At 38.6% G+C, this 22,498-nt stretch overlaps 1 protein-coding gene across 5 annotated transcripts in view; it reads right to left on the bottom strand.

Annotated features, from left to right (window-relative positions):
- LHFPL2 (LHFPL tetraspan subfamily member 2) overlaps positions 1-22,498 on the bottom strand; it is a 247,934-nt gene that overhangs the window by 140,776 nt on the left and 84,660 nt on the right. For 3 of the 5 annotated variants that reach the window (XM_007486433.3, XM_007486434.3, XM_007486435.2), the window contains exon 3: positions 11,496-11,575. The exons of the other annotated variants lie outside the window; for them this stretch is intronic. The gene's annotated coding sequence lies outside the window, so the exon portion shown is untranslated. The remainder of the gene's footprint in view (positions 1-11,495; positions 11,576-22,498) is intronic. 5 annotated transcript variants of the gene reach the window in all.

The following is a 22,498-nucleotide window of genomic DNA, read 5'->3' on the forward strand; positions in this document are numbered from 1 at the left end:
CTACGTGGCTTTTTCCTTTTGGATCACTCAGTAAATACATTTTTTATCCTCTCTTATCATAAACCCAAGTGGGAAAAATTCCAAAATAAGGCGATTTTTTTTTCTTTTTCTTTTTTTTTTGTTCTTCCAAATTTAATTTATAGCCTTGGCAAGCATGTTTTTGGCTTAGGTTTTTAAAGAATCAATTTTTTTCTTTAAAAAAAAAACTTTCCCTTACCAATATGTTAAATAACTTAGTTGCAGTTGAATAGATTTCTGAGGTTTCATCAAAAAAACATGAATGGAAATCATATAGGATGAGAAGGTGTAGAGGGGTTCTAATGTGGCCTGGTGAAAGGAGTCCTCACAACTGTGGCATCATGAATTCCACCAAAATGTTGATCTAGAATAGCCTAAATGAGCCCCTATTCTTTGCAGAGTAGCTCATTAGGTAGAGTACTGGCACATGGAATTTAAGATAAAAGGACTTGCACGTAGGAGGTAAGTACTTCTAGGATTTTCGGGAAATAAATAACACAAATTGCTAACATTTATATGATTCTTTAAGTATGGGAAATTGTTTAACAAATATCTCATTTGAGACTCACAGCAACCCTGGATGGTAGGGGCTACCACAATCCCCATTTTACAGATAAAGATACTGAGACAGAATAAAGTGATTTGTCCTGAATCACACAACTAATAATTATTTGAGGCTGCATTTGAATATAACTCTCCCTGAATTGAACTATAGTGTTCTGTCCAATGACTTACCGAGCTGTCTCTGAAAGAGGGTTGAAATTAAATAAAATTGAGTTCAGTAGGATGTGCAGATTATTCTCAATATATATATGTATATACACATAGATGACAATTTCAAAAGCAACAAATGGTTCCCAATGGAGAAAAGGCAACAATGATGTGTCTTGATGAAAAATACACTGGACTTACACTATGGAAAATTCAGCTTCATTATTTTCATCATTATTATTATGAAACAACAACACGTTACAGTTTCATAATACTTTGCTCAGAAAAACCCAGGAAGTAGGAATTAAGAGTATTATGATCCCATTTTACAGATAAGGAAATTGTGACATGAAGTAACTTTCTCCTACTTGCCTTGTGAGAAACAGAGCCATGCTCATGAAATCTGGGCCAAATGCTCTTGGCTCTGCACCATCCATATATCATACCTCTGTGAGTTACATACGAAATCACAATCTCTTTATTACGTTGGTCCATCTGGATAGGCTTCCTTATGGTTAAGTGCATGCATAGGCTTTAGTGTTATAAGAAAGAAATAGCATGGGACAAGAAGTACCTGAAAATCCTCAGGGTTAAATAATTAAGCATTTATATCATAAATTTATATTTTTAATATTGTGTATTTTTATATATTTATAATTTATATAATAAATTTATATATTTATGTATATATAATTTGAGATTAAAAGGGCAGCAAGGTGGCATAATGGATAGTGTGAAACTAGGTTCAAGAAAACTTGAGTTCAAATGAGTTCTCAAACATTTACTAGCTGTGTGATCCTGGGCAAGTCACTTCACCCTATTTTCCTCAGTTTCCTCATCTAGAAAATGAGCTGGAGAAGGAAATAGCAAACCACTCCAGTGTCTTTGCCAAGAAAACCTCAAACGGGATCACATAGAGTTGGACACAACTGAACATGATTAAGGTTTACAAAGCACTTTATATACATATAGAAAATATCTTAATATCGGATCCCCCAACAAAGCTGTGAGGTACATACTATTATTCCCACCCCCCCTTAGACAAATGAGGAGAAGGAGTCCCAGAGGGGGCAAGTGACTGGCTCAGGGTCACAAAGCTAGTAAGTGTCTCTACTATTCAGCTGGGATGGAAATGCTCCATGGATGGATACTAAATTTAATTTTACAAAAAAACAACTAAAAAGAGAGAATGTGAGGGAACATGCTGAGAAAGTAAATACCACGAGCAGTGCAGATCCTTCAGAAGAAATTTTGGCATCCTACCCCCAAAGCCCAGGTGCTGCTGCTATTGGATGGGGGTGAGGGAAATCTCAACAATGCACTTCAGATGGGGTGAGTGGGGGTTTGCACAAGAAATAATACTGTGAGGGATTCAAAGGATGTTTTCCCAGGAGACTCACCCCTGTCAGGACACAGTGGGACTCAGCTGAGTGGGTGTCCTTTTTATTTTACAAGAATAAAGAGCAGATGCTGACCTCTGGGAAGCAGCACAACCACCTGTGAGTTCAAGTCTTTGAACCTTTAACAGCATGAAGGATGGGTGGAAATAAAATGACATTCTATCCATGTTTTCAGGCATGTGATCTTCCAATGTGGAAAGGAAAGAATAGATAATATGAATGTTTATTCTGCTTTTACTATTCCACTGTATTTTAAAATATTTTTATAGTTGCTCATTCATTTCAGTCACATCTGATTCTACATGATCCCATTTGGGGTTTTCTTGGCAAAGACAATAAAGTGGTTTGCCCTTTCCTTCTCAGGCTCATTTTACAAATGAAGAAACTGAGGCAACTGAAACTGAGGTTAAATGATTTGTTCAGGATCACCCAACTAGTGTCAGGCTAGATTTGAACTCAGATTTTCCTGACTCTGGGATAATCTTCTATCCACTAAGCTGCTGCATTTTTAATATAGATTAATTGTTTTTATCCTTACAACAGTGTTGGGGCAGTTTCCTGTTTTACAGATGAGGTAACTGAGGCATAGGAAGATTAATATACTTCCCTGAAGTCTACAAGTTAGTTGACAGAGTTTAATCTAGAACTCAGATTGTCTGTGTTTATTCCATCAGGGTTGGTTTCACTTGACTTACCACAAAACCAAAGTACGTGGGGTTATGAATAAGGTTCATAGCTCGAAGAGATGAATATTCCAGTAGTACAAAAATGTGGACCATCCTGATACTCATTAGGGTTTTAAAAGATGCCAAAAGTTGGACCAACATAGATTCTTCCTCAACTAAGGAAGATGCATTATTCATCCCACCCCCTACATTTCTCTTTCCAAATAGAACTTAATTTTTTAAAAAAACAAGTCTTAAATTCTATCTTCCTCTGCTTTTAGATCTCTCTGCTTATGAATAGAGTAAAAATTGTGTGAGCTGAAACTGTCCACTAAAAAGCTCTAATAACTTTCATTTCTGAAACCAGGACTTGGGTGAGATTCTCCCATTTCTGTCTATATTTTGAACATCTAACACAGTGCTTGGCACACAAAAGGAGCTAATAAATGCTTTCTCATTGATCTGCTAAAATTTATCAGGGTGTATCTTGATTTTAAGAGCATACATGTAATATATGAATACATAATATATTTAAATTTAAGCATATATATAAACATATAATATATAAACATCATGAATATTTCCTGATTTGAATTCCCACATTCAAGGGTTAAGCTGAGTGTTATTTCTCTTGTTCCTTCAACTGAGTGACAGAAATGATTGATGCAGGAACTGGCCAATATAATAAAATCTCAGTCTTTCCCTTGAATGGATTATTGTTTTTTAACACAAATAGGCAATGATCTCGCTACCCCTGGCTAACCTGCTATTCCTCCCATACAATCTACCACCTCCTGTGTTCTTTACACTGGTACCTTCCTCCCTCCCTCTTCATCTCTTGCCTCTTGGATTCCCTAATTTTTCTAAGACTTGACTCCAATTCCACTGTCTATAGTAGACTTTTCCTGGTCCCTCTCATTCCCAGTTCCTTCCTTTCTGAGATTTTTGTTGTTGTTCAGTTGTTTCAGAAGTGTCTGACCCTTCATGACTCCATTTGGGATTTTTTTTGGCAAAGATCCTGGAGTGGTTTGCCATTTCTTTCTCCAGCTCATTCTACAGATGAGGAAACTTAGGCAAACAGGGTGAAGTGACTTGTTCAGGGTCATACAAGTAGAAAGTGTATGAGGCCAGACTTGAACTCAGGAATATAAGCCTTCCTGATTCTATTGACCATTCTATCTACTATGCCTATTATTTGCCCCTTCAGAGATTACCTTCCATCTACTCTGAAGGACATCTCTCCATCTAGAGACCTTGTATGTAACAAGTAATTTTTATATTGTCTCCGCCACTAGAATGGACACTCCTGGAGAGCAGAATCTGACCTCAGCCCTTTTTGTCTCTTCAGCATTTGCACAAGGTCCAGAACATAGTAAATGTTTAATAAATGCTTGGTGACTGACATTTCTAATTCATTCATCATTTAATACCCTGGCCATGCTGCCTTGGAAATAGAGCCCAAAATCTACAAAGCTGGCTTAATTTGAACTTTTGCTGGCAACTTTCGACTGAAATGTCTGTTGCTCAGCCAATTCAAGGTGGTCACAGGGACTCACATTTTCCATCATCCCTTGGCTCTACACATGCTTCCTGGCAGAAGGAAGAGAAGCCAGGGGTAGTTCTATTCTTGAATTGCACAAAGGATGACAGTGTTTGACACCGCGAACTAACTCTTATGGGAGAATGTCCACCACTTTTAAGTGATTTCTAGGAGAAGAAAAAAAGATGGGACTCGAAAAGACTACCAGAAGATGCTTGAACAGCAAATCATAGTTTTTGTCTTTTCATCCCACACCTCTTGGACACAGGGACCCAGGCCCAAATACCCTGTGTCCACATGTAAGCCATTATGGGTAACTTTGTTTGAAATTTAATTCCACATCTGCTGTTCTTCAGTCTTTGAAAATCTTATTAATTTCTCTGACAATTGTTTGCAAAAGCTATAATCACCAGCATCTGTAACAGGATCCCCTGCTACAGGGCAAAACATCACATGATTCTGAGAGGACTTTTGCCCAATGCTATTTGGTTTCTTCTTCTTTTTCTTTCTTCTTCTTTTTCTTTCTTCTTCTTTTTCTTTCCTTCTTCTTCTTCTTCCCTTCTTCTTCTTCTTCTTCTTCTTCTTCTTCTTCTTCTTCTTCTTCTTCTTCTCCTTCTCCTTCTCCTTCTCCTTCTCCTTCTCCTTCTTCTTCTTCTTCTTCTTCTTCTCCTTCTCCTTCTCCTTCTCCTTCTCCTTCTCCTTCTCCTTCTCCTTCTCCTTCTCCTTCTTCTTCTTCTTCTTCTTCTTCTTCTTCTTCTTCTTCTTCTTCTTCTTCTTCTTCTTCTTCTCCTTCTCCTTCTCCTTCTCCTTCTCCTTCTTCTCCTTCTACTCTCATTCTCTGTCTGTCTCTCTCCCTCCCTCTCTACCTCTCTCTGTGTCTCTGTCTATCCCTCTATCTCTTTCTATCTATTCCCCTCCCTCTTCCTTTCGGTCTTTTCTCTCACACTCTCTGTCTCTCTTTCTGTTTGTCTCTTCCTTTCTCTCTCACTTTCTCTCTTTTCTTTCTCACTCTCATTCTCTTCCTTCCTTTCCATCTCTGTCTCTAAAATTATGCTGATAATTCAATTTGCAAAGAAGTGATTAGAGCCTGAAGAAGGATGAATGCTAAAAAGCTATAGAGGTACCCTGTTTAATAAACGTCAGAAAGGTCTCAGGGACTCAGGATCATAGATACCTGGGATTTAAAATGAGAGGGGAAGGAGCAGTTATGTGGCCCAGTGGATTGAGTGCCAAGCCCAGAGATGGGAGGTCCTGGGTTGAAATTTGTCCCCAGACACTTGTGTGATCCTGGGCAAGTCACTTACCACCACCCCCCCCCCCCAGACACACGCACACTGCATAGCCCTTACTGCTCTTCTGATTTAGAACAATACACAGTATTAAATCTAAGATGGAAGGTACAGGTTTTAAAAAACAACAACAGAGGGAGCTGAGCAATCATAGTCCAAACTTCTAAGAAAAAGCCAAGGCTAACTGGCAGGTGTCTCTGTGTATGTTCAGCATTCTTTCCTGGTAGTCTGAGAGTTAGGAGAGAGAAGCCAGAACTGAAATTTCTATAAGGAGTAGTCAAGCATCTCACTTGATCCGTATTTCAGCAACCTAGAAAGGTGGGGAGGAAGAGAGAAGGAAGGGAATAAGCATTTATATAGCAACTACTCCATACCAGGCACTATGCTAAATGCATTTACAAATATTATCTCATTTGGCCAACCAGGTAGATGCTATTATTATCCCCATTTTATAGATAAGGAAACTGAGGCAAAAAGGTTATATGACTTGCCAGGCTCATATAAACTAGGGGGTACTGAGGCTGGCTTTGATCTCAGGTCTTTCTTGACTTCAAATCTGGCACTCTCTGCATTATGGGGCCACCTAGCTACCTCTAGACAACTAGTAGAGGTATCCAGACTTTAAACCCCGTGACATTGCACCAACCCTGCTCCAGCCTGGCACTGGGGCTCTTTGTTTCTAGGTCCTTGAGATGCTCTGTAGCTTGGTGATGATTAGATAAGCAGGAACCCAGGTTCTAGGAGTCCCCAACCTGACTCTGATTCAATATGTGACCTTGCACAAGATAAGCTAACTTTCCTCTGTCTCAATTCAATGCTAAATTAATGTCAGATCAATTTCACCATCCCAGTGTTTTCTGGGCACAAAAGCCTCAAAACCTCCTTTTACTTCTCCCCAAAATGGATAAAACACTGTGCCTGGAATACATGAAATCTGAATTCAAATCCTGTCTCAGTCACTTACTAACAGTGTGACTCTGGGCAAGTCACTTAACCTTTGCCTCCATTTCCCCTAGTGTAAAATGGAGATAATAACAGCATCTATTCTCCCTGGGATATTGTGATGATCGAGTAAGATTACATTTGTAAATGCACTTAGCACAGTGCCTGTTATATAGTAAGCATTATATAAATTCTAGTTCTTGTTATTATTATTCATTTAATTCAGGTGACAACAGCAATAGAGGGACCCCCAAGGGAGTGTGGAAAAAAGTAGCGCCAAGACTGAGGCACTACAATCTAGACTCTAGTCCCAGATTTGCCACTAACATCCTCTCCTACATTTCATTTCACTCCTTAATATCTCATTTCCTCATTTGCAAAATCCAATCTGTGCTGGACAGCTAGGTGGCTCCATGGATAGTTAGGCATGGAGATGGGGAGGTCCTGAGTTTAAATCTGGCCTCAGACACTTCCTAGCTGTGCCCCACAAAGATATTGAGTGGTATAAAAATATCCATAAAAGTACCTTTGAAAAATATCCGAACATTATGAGTTAATAATATCATCCTCATCCTCATCAGGTCCTTTTTCTGTCTTAGCTATTCTGTTTCCTGTTGGCATTTGAGGTAAGTGTAAGACCTCTATTAGGGGATCAGGGGGTCAATCTGCTTAATGGAATAAATTGGTCACTTATATGACAAATGATGGGGGGAAAACCTCTCCTCCCTCCATCATCTCCCTGTCTTCACCCCCATCCTCAGAAACTAATCGGTTACAAGGATGTGACATAGTCATCCAGGAGAGGTCGGGTTTATGTAGACTGCGGTTTCAATGGCATTTAGTCTTCACAATAACTGCCATTCTGTTGAATTTATCCTAAGCCTAAAAGCCATTCACATAACTGTTTTTCTGGTGTTCATGAAAGGAGCTCGCCATTCCTAGAAGAAGTCTATCTTACAATCCACAGGAACAAAGGATCATATCTAGAGCTAGAAGACAAATGCGAGATCATATTGCCCAAACCCCTGTTTTACAGATGAGGAAAACAAGACTCAAAGAGATGAAGTCATTTACCCCAGGTCACATAATCAGTAAGGAAGGCAGCCAGCATTCAAACTCAAGCCTTATCATTCCAAGGTCAGTGAGTTTTCCATTACACCATGTGGCCTTCTGATTAAAAAACATCTTGGAATTTTCCTTGGAGTTGCAGAATTTAAATGTCACTGACATGTGCCAATTCAGACTACTGAGGGCTTTTGGACTGACAGCTTGGGAAAGTGGAAACTTGCTGGGCTAAATGAGGACCCTAACATGAACTCCTTGGTTTGATCTTAAGCAACCCCTTCACTTATTGAGAGAGACAGACAGACAGAAAAAGAGAGAGAGAGAGAAAGAGAGAGAGAGAGAGAGAGAGAAGAGAGAAGAGAGACAGACAGAGAGACAGAGAGAGAGACAGAGACAAAGAGAAATGTGTACATGAATATGCTTTAAAAAGAATATTTCAAAAGTCCAAGATATTTGGTTTAATTATCTATAAATTAAAAAAGCAGATAAAAAGGCAAGTTGTTCTGACAATGGCATATTACAGTTTGAAGAAGAGAAAAAATACCACTTATTAAGTGCTTACTACGTTCTAAGAATTAAATGAAACATTAAGAATGAAAATGCAAAAGTGAGAATGTCTCTAACTTCAAGGAGTTTACATTTTAATCGTGGGGAGACAAGACACACACACACACACACACACACACACATATATATAGGCAGATAAATTATATATATGTATGTAAAATAAATATTAAATATACACATATAGAGAAAATAGTTATATTGCATTTGAAAATTCCATATTGCTTTCAATGACCATAAACTATTCAATTTCTTATTTCTTTTTTTGTTTTCTCTAACCCCTTACTTCTCTGTTTTAGTATCAATTCTAAGATCGAAGAGAAAAAAGTTTAGGCAGTTGGGGTTAAGTGACTTACCCAAAGTCACATAGCTAAGAAGTGTCCTGAGACCCAATTTGAATTCTAGTCTTGGCTTTCTGTCCATTGTACTACCTAGCTGCCCTTAATCCCCCCAGTATTTTCACAGTGGTGCTAAATGATTATGATCATTCAAAAGTATAGCTGATTATAAGTAATGCCCTTATTACAAAAGGCAATAGAAAGATGCACACCTAAGTAGCTTTATGTGATACAGGCTAATGATGTGGCAAGAAGGCAACACATGAACAAACAGGTAACAGTCATAAGAAAATTAACTACAATTAAACATAAATAATAAAAAGAATTGTTTAAAAGTTTTGTTGAGTTGATCCTTCATAAAGGTGTTATGTAAAGAAAGAAGCAAAGTCAAGGGTAAATCAAAACACTAGGAAAACAACAGAATTAATCATATTAAAAATAAAATGTGATTAGCAGTTAAGGTGAGATTTGTGATTTCATTGGTCAAGGGAACTCTGAGATGAAGAAATTCCTTCTCTCAGTGTAGGATGGCATCTTCAGCACCTTCTGTGCCACTTAAATTTAGAAAGAACTGACTAGAGCCTTAACAACAACAAAAATTGCTAGCATTTATATTGTGTTTTAAGGTTTGCAAAGCACTTTGGGATATTATCTCATTCAATCCTTATAACCACCCTGGGAGTTAGGAGCTACTATCAGCTTTGCTTTATTTTATAGATGAGAAAATTGAGGTAAACAGAAGTTAAGTGACTTGACCAGGGCCATACAGTTAGTAAAAAATGTGCAGTTGGATTTAAAAGTGGGTCTAGCCCACTATCCACTTCAATACCTACTTGCCCAGAACTAAGAATTTGAGTCATTTGCCTAGGTCTTGAAGCTAGTATGTGTGAGAGGTGGGACTTGAACCTAGTCTGATGCCAGCTCTGTGTCCACTATATCATACTGCTTCTTATTATAGTAAGATTGAGAAAGTCTTTGAAAAGGTTCAACAGACATTTATGCTAAAAACCCTCCAAAGAATTAAGTCTAGAGGGAGAGCTTCAAATTACAACAAAACTAAACATCTAGAACAAAAAACTAGCATTATTTGCAAGGAGTAAACACTAGATTTTTTGAGAAATTGAAATATAAAACAAGGCTATCCCTTTCTACACTAACAGGGTTTTAGAAATAGTAGTGATAACAATAAGAGCAAGAGATGAAAAGGAAACTATGAATTGTACAGGATAGAAAGTAGAGGAATGGACATGCATGGATATATTACAGTTTCAAGCTAAATGTCCTATTGTAAAATACAGGAAGTAAAATCTAAAGTGAAAAATTTTATATCCTTATAAAACTCTGTTATATCTCTTCTGTTATACAAGTGAGAAAGAAAAGAGGCACATAATGTTCTTTAAAAGAAGAGTTTGTATTTCATTGTATTTCACTTTGAAAAAGCCAAGAGTAACATTTTACTAATAAGATTCAAACAGTAATAAGGAATTATGGGCAATAATTTTATATAGATTTCACACATAACCCATCTCCCTCCCCAATGCTACAGGGAAAGATTCCCTTTGAATCAATCCATTTATACACATTTCACAAATTCTTGATATGTGAGATCTAGTACAAATTATAGATAAAGTATGAACTTCCTAAAAGACCAGAAGAGAATCCTCTATCTTTATCCTCTCCCTAGAAACATAAATTTAGTAGTCTTTTGAGCTATATATACTGCAAAGATTCTGATTAATGATTTTTTAAATCTTAATTTCAACCTCTGCTGTTGGCAAAGGATGTTTTAAAGGGTATAAGTGTATATTTATACTTAATATTTTTTAAATTCTAGAAACAACTTTTGCATTTACTAAAATATCAAATTATTTAGAAAAACACAGTCATCCAATCTCTGATAGACTGTCCCCTTTCTTTAAAAAAAAAATCAAGACTTATTCAGGTCCACAAGTTTGTAAAACAAGCCTTTTCTGTTTTCTTGGATTCTTTAATTATTTAAATTGTTCCTATGATCGAAAAATCTACCACAAGAAATCTACATGTCTACTTCATTCATTGGGGCTTCCTGATATCCTACCTGAGTATATCTGACATGTCTGAAAACAATCAGATTGGTTGCCTTTTTGTGCCTATCTAAGATATTTATTTCCTCCTCTCACCTCCCACTGCATTTAATGGACCAGCAGAAATGAGGAAAAAGAAACCTGATATGCCACTTTTACAAAATCACCACCCACAGAGTTGTTGCCCACACAGTAAGACAGTCACATTGATTTATAAGCATACATGCATTTTAAAAGTTACATAAAAGACCAATATATATCCCATAAACCACTGATATGGGAATATACAGCTCAAGGCCCAAATGAAATGCAGAGAAATGAGCAATACTTGACCTTCACATTTTTTCCCCTGCAGCTTTTGGAATAGTTTATAGTTCCTTTATCTTTATTAGGGCATTTTCATCATCACAGTAATGATTCATTAAACAAAAGGCTTACCAAAAAGTTTACATTTGGAAATAAACTTTAGCTTCGAAAGCTCTCACAGTAAAGGCAAGCCATAATTTGCCAAGGCTCCTCACTGAAATCTTCGAGGGAAAATAAAAGAGCAAAGTTGGAAAATCATAGTAGAAATGGTAGGATGAAGGTGGAACATTCGAATTCACTCCAAGAAATCAGCTCAATGAAAACTTGGCTTTATCTCTCTCTTCCTTTATTGCCCTATAATCCTTAAAACTATCTTTCCCACATCTCATGGCTTATGGCTTAGAACTCATGTCTTTAAAACTCTGCTTTTTGTGCCAAAAATGTTGTTAGTACAAAGAATTCTAGTGTGTAAATGATTCCAGCAGAGGCCAGGAGGAGAGTGTCCTAGCATCTTAGTTGTGACGAGAAATAAGAAAGATAGGCAGGCTTAGGACATGGCTGGAAAAGAATAGCTAGTAGACTGACATCTCCTACCTTTTAACCAAACATGAACAATCAGAATGAATTTATTTTGATGGAAGGCACTTGAATTTTCTTGATCTCAGTTTCCTTATCTGAAAAATAAACAAGTTGCATTAGACAATTTCTTAGAAAACACTAGGTTGCTAAGTGATAAAGCCCTGGGCTTGAATCAGAAAGACCTTAATTCACACCCAGACTCAGATACTTAGTAGCTGTGGGACCTTGGACAAGGAACTTAACCACTTTGTGCCTTAACCCACTGGAGGAGGAAATAGCAAAGCACTCCAGTACCTTTGCCAAGAAAACTCCATGGACTGTACTGGCATGTTGTGCTTCAAGGGGTCATGAAGAATTGGACACAATGGAACAAATTTCTCACACCTTTAAATCTAGAATCCTATGAATGTCAAGAGTGTAAGGGAAGCTCGGTTGAATCTGGCTTCAGCATAATTTCTGAAAAGCAAGGTCTCTCCCATCCTTTGTCCTTGGAGATCCAGGAATAGCTTTGGACAATTGTCAGGAACACACACTTTGGATTTGGTGAGCTGGAGAATGTTCATTCCAATGGACAGCTCAGACTTTTGGTAATCCCACTAATAAAAATGTTATGATGGGGGCAGGGGAACAAGGGCAGGGATTTGAGAAGAGACTAGGTGGGTCCAGATTGGGTAAAATTTCTTTAACAGTTATTCCGGAAGGACACTGAAAAACTTCTTGCACAAAGGAACAAGAAGATTAATGGCTCAGACGAAGGAAAGGAAGCTTAGGGCAAATCCATAGTAAGATTTGTTCAAGGAATACTCATCTTTATTAAGCTATACTTGGTAATAACCTAAAGTCAGTGAGATCTTGGTTTTCATTTGCTGTATGATTTATATTTCTCATGCAAAACCCTATATTCCACCACCCTCTAGGGGAGAAGGTCTCCTTTTCTTCCTCCCTCCCATCCCACTTCTCCTCCCCACCAAAAGTGTTTCAAAATTATGTGCTGTAATAGCTTGATTATTTTGGACCTTTTCCCCTTTATTCAATCACATTCTGATCTGCAACAAGTAATACATTGCTGCAATGCATTACTTGGATTTAGATATAAAAATCTACATAAACAGACAAACAATCTCCTGAATTATTACTACCATTATTATTATTTTTAAATGTTTTATTGATACCTTTTATCTTTACATCACATTCTCCTGCATTATTCAGACAGCCAAGTCTGACTTCTGGCAATTCTAAAACTTCAATGCTTCACAAATAAAAGCCCCTCGTAAATGAACTACATTCCCAAGTCCCAAATGTGTCATGAGAGCTAAATCGCCATGCAGTTTATACCCCTGATTTTGGCAGTCACTGAGCTTGCACATCATCACTGTCCCTAAATGTTTTCAGTTGGGCACAGGTTTTCAATAACAAGGCTGTGTCTCTGCCAACATTAATATGGGAAATAAGACAGAGAAGCCCAAAGAGGCAAGTCCAGAACTTCTTTTCCTAGGCTGTATATCTAAGCCCAAAGGAGAAGACAAGCCAATAATTCCATTCTGACACAGAAATGGTGTGTGTGTGTGTGTGTGTGTGTGTGTGTGTGTGTGTGTGTGTGTGTGTGTGTTGGAGTGAGAAGGGTCAGCCTTGGTCAAGATGGGATAGAAATGAGTGAATACTACAAATGCCACATTCTGGAAAGACAAAGTGGACACTATGAAGAGCACGGTAAACTTGAGAGCCCTGGGAAAGCCTTTGATCCTGCATCCGTCCTGCAGTGACATCGTACCAGTCTCGTGCCAGTCCAAGAAGGGGCCAAGATCAAAGAAGGCAGAAAGAGCCCGCAGCAAACTGTACTCATATCCCTTCCTACCTCTTCCCTCTTCATAACAATCACGTTGATCTCTAAAACGTATTTTTAAGGACCGAATGCATTGCCTCATAGGTCCAGGCTCCTTCTTCTGGGAATCTAATGACTGAAGACAGAGGCGTCAACAATGGACAGTGGACCCACAATATTCTCAAGTGCAGCCCAAACCAGATTAAAACGCAATTGGGAGATATTTAGCAAAATAAATAAATACACAATAAAGCATAACTAATATCACATTTTAAAACCAAGTTGATATGCAGCCCACAGGAATCTTTCTGCACAGGTGAGTGGCCCGTTTTCACTTGAGTTCATTACTGCTGCTTTAATGATGCACATACGTAAGTGGCTGATGTCTTGACTTGAAGGTGAATTGGATTTGAATGAAGCAGACTTGCCCATCGTCCTCAACCTTCCTCTCTTCCAGAGTCATCCAATGACAAAGTCCAATGACAAGACAAAAGTCAGGGCAACTGGCAATGGTCTGGAATGCAATGGATGACCTTGGAGTCTTCCATGTCTTTCCAAGCTCTGGGACCACCACAACTTCTGCTTCAGCCACCTTCAGGGATGTTGGAACAAATTGCTCTCTAATATCCACCTTTTCCACCAGAAGTCTTCACATGCTTGGGATAGATATCCCCAACTCACTGACAGGTTTGTGGCCAATTGGTTACCCTCCACCTCATTCAGCCTGTTTGCCAAGATGGTTTGACCAAGAGGTGGCCTCTACACATGCTACAGCTTCTTGGAGCCACAGGTGAGCCTTGGGTGACAGCTAGACATCAAGGGCAGATGAGTAGAGGGCAACTAGAAGGCTTAGTGGATGGAGAGCCAGGCCCAGAGATGGGAAACCCTAGGTTCAAATCTGGTCTCGCACAGCTCCTGATCATATGACCCTGGGCAAGTCACTTAGCCCTCATATTGATTCTAAGACAGAAGGAAAGGTTTTAAAAGGTTTTAAAAAAGATACTGGAGTGGTTTGCCATTTCCTTCTTCGGCTCATTTTACAAAAAGGAAACCAAGGCACACAGGGTGAAGAGACTTACCCAGGGTCTCACAACTAGTAAGTGTCTGAGAACAGATTTGACCTGGAAGATAACTTTTCCTGACTTTATGCCCAGCACTGTATCACTTAGCTGCCCTAGCACTATGTATTGGTTGATATATGAACATAATTAAAATAATCCTTCTCTTCGCTCATGAAGCTTATAGCTGAGGAAGGAAGATATGAGATGTTTTCTGTCTGTCTGTTTGTCTGTCTGTCTCTGTCTATATATGTCTGTCAGTACACAGTAAGTGAGCAGAAAAGTCTAGTGGATAAAGGAATGACCTTCCTTTATCCAGGATGGAATGAAGTCTTGCTTCTGATGCTGATGGGCAAATCAAGCTCAGTGCCCTAGGCAACCCTGAAATTGCAGAAGAGATATGAATCTGTATTTCCAGCAGGAGTTTTCCCACTTGGGAGCTCCCTATACAGGTTCAGACTAAAAAATATAGACTAACTATAACCTAGAACAGAATGCCAGAAGAGGGGAAAGTACAAAGAACTTTGTAAGAGATTAGGTATGGTAGAGCCCTTCTGACTGGGGGGCTAAGGGAAAGAACTTTGTAAGAGATTAGGTATGGTAGAGCCCTTCTGACTGGGGGGCTAAGGGAAGACTTTGAGCTGAAGGTAATATTTAGATGTTGAAGGATGGGCAGGATGGCAATAGGCAGATCTAGGAGGGGAAGGACATGTCTTTGAGGTAAAATATCTCAGAAGTGAAGGTTTTAGTTTCGCTTGAGTGTAAGGAAGCTTATTAGGCATGGATTTTGAAATGGTAGGAGGCAGTCCTGTACTTATAATAGGCAGCTGTCTCTGCCCCATTGGTTTTGTTGCTTTTAAACCTTCTTGGGAATTGCTTCTCTTCACCCAGGTGAAAGACCACAGTTTCAAAACCATCATCTGCCATGCTGATTACTGTCAATCTACAACACATTAATGAAAATACAGAAGCAATAAAAGGGCTATAAATTGAAATGCATACAACAGTAAGCTCCTGCCCAGAGTTTGCCACTCAGCTTCTAAATATTGCTTGGGTAGGAGTTCTGCAGTTTTTCATAAGTACTCCTATGTACACTGATATTTAAAAGCCAAGACCCATAGAAAGGAGTGAATTAATTTATCAGTGACAAATTTCTCTCTCCCCCTTTCCCTTCCTCTCTTTCTCTCTCTCTTCCTTCCTTCCTTCCTTCCTTCCTTCCTTCCTTCCTTCCTTCCTTCCTTCCTTCCTTCCTTCCTTCTTTCTTTCTTTCTTTCTTTCTTTCTTTCTTTCTTTCTTTCTTTCTTTCTTTCTTTCTTTCTTTCTTTCTTTCTTTCTTTCTTTCTTTCTTTCTTTCTTTCTTTCTTTCTTTCTTTCTTTCTTTCTTTCCTCTTACCTTCTGTCTTAGTATCAATTCTAAGACAGAAGACTGGCAAGGACTAGGCAATCAGGGTGAAGCAACTTGCCCAGGGTCACAAATTCAGGAAGTGTCTGAAACCAGATTTGAACGCAGGTTCTCCAGACTCCAGGCCTAGAACTCTATCCACTGTACTACTTGGCTGAACCCCTCAGGGACATTTCACTCAAGAGTCTAGTAATGAAGAGAAAGCCTGAAAAAGGCACATAGATTATATAATATACTGATCTTGGGTTTTTGAAAACCAAACAATTCATGATTGCTAAATTATATAGAGGTCTAATAGAGAGATTCCAAAACCCAAATAAAAATTTTGAATTGCATGTTTCACTTGTAACCTTCAAAGAAAAGCACCCAACTGGGTTTTTAACTTTATAAGGGTGCTGGAGCTTTGGTGGGCTTTTTTTTCAGACAACGAAGAGAGCCAATTGGCATTGCTAGCTTCTGAATAGACAATTACCTTTCTGGGAGATTTCATAACCAGAATGTGTAAGTCACCGTAGATTAAGTAATAAGAATCTATCTGGATCTTAAAGTCCTGACTGATTAGCATTTCCTAGGAGTTCTTCAACCTGGATTCTAGTAGGAAACCAAGCAGATATGGGAATTCTCCTTCCTGAAGTCTCATCTGTATTTTCAAAGCTAGTTTTTAAATTTTTTCTTTAAGGTCACCTCAAATTTCAGAAATCAAACCGAACATCTGAAATAATGAGTCATTTTGGCCTGGAAAGGGAAGCACCAGGTCAAACATAGTTTAAGCAACTTTAATGCCAAAAGACTCAGACAGACTCAATACAATGGACAAACAGGCCTGCGACATCAGTTTACTCTCTTGTTTCCATTGTAGTAGATGTTTTAAACATATGGTTGGCCCTTACACCAAATTAGAACACATTAATAAAGGAAGACTGTAGTAATTCAGGAAATCCATGGCAGCAAGTCTTTTCTCTCAAATCTTCTCCTCTGGGGACATTTCACTATTCCTGAACATTTAGATGGTAGGGAAATAGAAAATAGAATTGGGGAATGAAAGTTTTGATGACAGATAGAGAGAAGAATTATCTCATTGCTTGCTGTTTTCTGTCCTTTGATCCAATGTCTATACTTTATTTCTGGTTGGCAAACAGTCCCTTTCAGTAGTCACTTAGAACAAGTGTTTTTAGAACAAAGGCACTTGGTTTAAAATGTTAAAATGTTATTTTTATCAGAGAACCCATCATTGGACACCTGTGTTTATCAAGGTCTTCCCACCTAGATAGAATGCAAACATTTAAACTAATTTAGAATACATTCTTGGTTTAGATGGTTTTATTTTGCATTTTCCTCCTGCCAAAGTGGAATTTGGTCAACCTGCTCTGGCACACTTTAGCACTAGATGATATATCTGTATTGGAAAAGTTGACGTTGTGACTAAATCTTAGAAATAGACTAGAAATGAGACCACAAACTATTCAAAAACACCACTGCTTGTGAGAAGCCTGAGGAAGATCTCACAATTGCCTCACCTGAGTTTACTAGTTTATGTTCTGAGCTCTTGCCAACCCAAATATTTTGTTTTTATTCAGTGACTGAACTTTCTTCTCTTTCACTAAAACTGTTGCTCTCTGGAGTCTTTGACAAATAACAGTCCATAGATGATAATATGGATTCACCTTTTAAGCTATAGGTTCTTAAATTGGAGTTTCCACTGGAAAATTTTCTAAAACTTACTTTTTCAAGAGTAAATGTCAATCTGTCAAGGATTCATGATTTTGCAGTGTTAAAACTGTCACAGATTTCAATCCGGCTATAAATTAGTGCATAAGTCTTAGACAAAAGCCTGAGGCTCATAGAGTTTAAAGACTAGACATGGATAGTTTTAAAGCTAATAAGTGTCAGAGGCAGAATTGGACCCCAGCTCATCCTGACTTCAAATTTAATACTCTTCTTTTCTCCCAGCCTAAACAGATTAGCTTTTTAGTTTTTAATAAGACCTGTGATTTCACTGATGAAGACAATGTCCATAAAGGCAAAACTCCCTTCACCCATGCCAATCAGCAACTGCTCAGCAATTTAGAGCCCAAAGCCTAGGGTACTGAGAGGTCAGGAAACTTTCCCAGGGTCACACAATCAGAATCTGTCAGAGGTAGGACTTAAACTATAGACACATCTTCACATACATAGGTACTTAAAGAGGATGAACATGATGGAGTGAATGGACAGCCAGCTCAAAGCCAGGAGGACCTGGATCAAAGTCATGGCTAGGCATACCCTGGGCAAACTCTTGAGTCCTTCAATGGCCATGGCAAGCCCTTAAAACTAGGAACTGTAGAACAGGAGCTGATCAGCACTGATGGAGAGTATTTTCTCACTGGGAACTTCCAATACCCCTGAAATCACAGAGTCTGTGTGGGTATCTGAATAGTCTATAAATGAGACCAATTTGATATTTCCTTGATGCCTCAGAATCAGCACCATGAACATCAGTTCCTGTAAGGTACTGAATAAAGATCTATGGGCAGTTAGATGGCACGGCAGAGAGAGTGCCAGTCCTGGAATCCAGGAAGACTCATCTTCTTGAATTCAAATCTGCTCTCAGACACTTAGTAGCTGTGCGGCTCTGAGCAAGTCACTTGACTCTATGTGTCATTTTCCTCATCTCTAAAATGAGTTGGAGAGGGCAGCTAGGTGGCTCAGTGGATAGAGACCCAAGCTCAAAGATGGGAGGTCGTGGGTTCAAATTTTGGCCTCAGACACACTTCCTAGGCGTGTGACAAAGTCACTTAACCCCTACTGATCTTAGCTCATCCCTCTCTTTTGCCTTGGAATTAATATATAATATTGATTCTAAGAAAGATGGTAATGGTTTTAAAAATGATCTGGAGAAGGAAATGATAAACCATTCCAGCATCTTTGCAAAGAAAACCCTAAATAAGGTCATGGAAAGTTGAGTACCATCTGACAGGACTAAATAACAATAATTGAACATCTAACTGGAGAAGCAAATGTAGATTATATGAGGGGGGGGGACAGAGACAGAGACAGAGATAGAGACAGAGAAAGACAGAGACAAAGAGAGAGACGGAGATAGAGAGAGAGACAGAGAGAAAGGAGAGAGAGAGAGAGAGAGAGAGAGAGAGAGAGAGAGAGAGAGAGAGAGAGAGAGAGAGAGAGAGTGAGAGAGAGAGAGAGAGAGAGAGAGAGAGAGAGAGAGAGAGAGAGAGAGAGAGAGAGAGAATGAATGTTGGAGGTGAAGTCAGTAGGATTTGGTTTGAATCCTTGATCGCCTACTGAATAGAGGTGACCTTTGGCCCCTGAAATTTGGATTATATTGTTATTGATCTGACCCCATTTGGGATTTTCCTAGCTCAGATACTAGAGTGGTTTGCCATTTCCTTCTCCAACTCACTTTACAGATGAGGAAATTGAGGCCAACAGGGTAAAGTCACTTGCCCTGGGTCACATAGCTAGTACGTGTCTAAGGTCACCATGTACAAATATAAATATATGCAAAATAAATATGAAATATCCACAAAGTAGGTAAATACAAGCCAGTAAACCTAAGTGTTTGTATAATGCTTTACTATTATGCCAGATGTTATAGAATAGGTTGAGGGAAAGATCGTAAGTTCTATTTGGGGTATGTTAGAATACTTTAGGAGGCAAGTTCTCTGATTCTAGCTCTCAATTTATAGTTTTATGAATTCTGTGTGCTTTTGAGGCATAACATTTTGAGGTCTGCATCTAGCCAGGCAAGGGCTTGAGCCCTCCCTAAATTCATGTCTGGCTGTCTAAATCAGCACTTGTGAGGGACTAGTCCCAACATCCCTGCTAGTTCAATGAAGCTAGTGAAGGCTCCACAGCCTGAGGCTGTCCCAGCTCCAATGACCTCAGCCTCCATATAGGCTAGCAGAAAGAACAGTCTCGGGGCACTCAGGTCCAGCAGATGCCAGTGGCCAGACTCTAAACTGCAAGAGAAAGGTCTGAGTAGAGAAAATCCAGAATTGAAAAGCAGCTTCATGTGACACTTAAACTCCTCATTTATTTTTTAGAGCTGTACATGTCTTTCCTATCCAGTATAATCTGGTTCTGTAACCAAGGTCTGATCCCAGTTGAAACAAGATTATGAAAACATCAGGATCCAAGATTGCTTATCAGTTTAAATATAACAGAGAGGTAGAGCCTCCGACATTGTCGGACAGATTCAAGAAGTCTTAATAGTTTTAGCCTCTGTTATGAGTATTGCTTTATTAATTCACTCTCCATCATTCAAGAGCTAAGAAGAAAAGGGAGAGATTTCTCAGAGATTTTTGACCTAAGCCTACTTTGAGCTTCTAATATATATATATATGTCTTTGGATATATGAGATATAAAATATTTATATATACTAATTTAATATATACTATGCTAATTTAATAGATACAAATATATTACTTATATAGACTAATATACTAATTACATACATAATATACAATACTACTACATGTATAATACTAATATATACATTAAGATTCCTGTGGGCTATATAGTGACTTAGTTTTTAAATGTAATATTATTTATATTTTGTTGTGTCCTTATTTGATTATATTAAATATTTCCCAGTTACATTTTAATCTGGTTTGGGCTGCACTTGGGAGTATTGTGGGTCCATGGGCCATCTGTCTGATGTTGGTCTTTAAATATGTGTATATATATATGTTTATATTTATATATATTTCTTGTCTTAGGTAGAACCTTGCATGCCCCTCTCTCTATATTGTTCTCTGCCTTCTATTCCAAGATAAACCAAGAGTGACTGTGATGAATTAGTGACCTTTCAAGCAACAGTGTGATAATTCTTAGGAATGCCTCAACTGTAGGACAAACATGGCATATTCATTAAAAAAAATGTTTATTTTTTACCAATTACAAAGAATAACACATTTCCATACAAGTTTTCTGATGGAACTTGTCTTCCTCCCTCCCTTCCCTTCCTGCTCCTGTGCTGGCAGGTGATTTGATCTGGCTCTTACATGTATCATCACTAACACACTCACTTTTATCACTGTCTCCATCCCAGTTTGCTCCTGGCACTGCTCATTCTAAAGCTACTCTTTCTCCCACTCCCTTCACCATCTTGCTCCCGTTGGTCCTGAATCCTAGAGCTCCTGTAAGCCTTCAAAAAGGACAGATTGCAGACTGCCATCAGCATCTCCAGTCCTAATCTGTTCCAAGAACACATACTTCCACAAACACCATGACAAGCATCCAACTGGGTGCCAGACACTCTGTGAGGCACACCAGGGTCTCCAAAACTAAAAAATAAGACAATCCAATTCTCAAGATTATGCTCTGTGTCCAACATGTATATAAATGTATGCAGCATACAAAATAGGCACCAGGCAGTAAACAAAAGCATTTATTTGTTAAGTTCTTATTACATGTCAAGCATTGTGGAAAAGGGTGGAGGGGAAAAACGAATACAATTTATTTGGTATGTTAGATGCCTGTTAGCAGCTCAGCAGATAGAGTGCTGGCCCTGGGGTGGGGAAACCTCATCTTCTTCCCTGGTTCAAATCTGGCCTCAGACACTTACTAGCTGGGTGTCCCTCCGCCTCAGTTTCCTCCTCTGTCAAATGAACTGGAGAAGGAAATGGCAAACCACTCTAGGATCTTTGCCAAGAAAAAAAAAAACCCAAATAGGATCACAAAGAGTTGAACATGACTGAAAAAAAATGCAAACAACAAAAAAAAAGATTGCTTACTTCCTTCAAACATTTCGGGAGGCAGATTCTCTGCTCTTATGAAAAAAAATTATAGTGTTATTCAAATATATGCAGAAAAGCATCCGTGCCCTCAAGATATTTACATTCTAATGGGGGAGTATAACACATAAAAGGGAGTTAGAAAGGGGAGTGGGGAGGTAGGGCCAGGCAGTGTGGTTTGGAAATGGCCAGGAAGGCATGACATGGTTCCAGGCTAGAGAAGACCACAGCTTCTCTCTCAGGGTTCCCAAAACCTAGGGGAAGATCCATGTTTTGGTGAGAGGACAGCCAGAGTGCAGGAATGGTAGGGACAGCATTGGGGAATTGAGGGAGGCTTTGTGTAGAAAGTGGAGTTAAGAGGCAAGTCCTGATGGATGTTAGGAACTTTGAAAAGTGGATGTCAGGAAAGACTACATTCCATGCATTGGGGCTGACTTATACAAAGATATGGAGATAGGAGAAGGACTGTGTGAAGAACAGAGAGAATGTGCACTTTGGCCAGATCATAGACTACATGCAAAAAAAGACATTTATACACACACATATCAGTACCAAAATATTTATCAGGACTAAGTATTTGGCATCACCAAACTGCCCAAAAGTCACCTAAGTGACTTTCTAACCAATCTAGTCATTCTGCAGTTAAAAGTGAGTTTTTTCTTTAAAAAATTTTATTAATATCTTTTGTTTTAACAACTGTTGAGATTCATCCACATCCTTGCTACCCTCAGAGCTATCCATTATAACAAAAAATTTTTTAAAAAGAAAAAACTCAGCTTAACTGATCTTTGTCAAAAACTGAAAAAAAGTCTAACATCATACGCAATGTTCCATACTAATTGACTTCTCTTCATCTACCCCAAGAAGAGTAGAGTGGTATCTTCTTATATGTCTTCTTTGGGAGTTAAGCTTGTTGCTTATAATTATGGAAAATTCATTTTTGAAAAGTGATTCATTTTTATTCTTTGTGTCATGGACTCTTAAGAACTATGAGATATAA

The sequence above is a fragment of the Monodelphis domestica genome, chromosome 3, assembly GCF_027887165.1.
Source record: "Monodelphis domestica isolate mMonDom1 chromosome 3, mMonDom1.pri, whole genome shotgun sequence".
Classification (NCBI taxonomy): Eukaryota; Metazoa; Chordata; class Mammalia; order Didelphimorphia; family Didelphidae; genus Monodelphis; species Monodelphis domestica.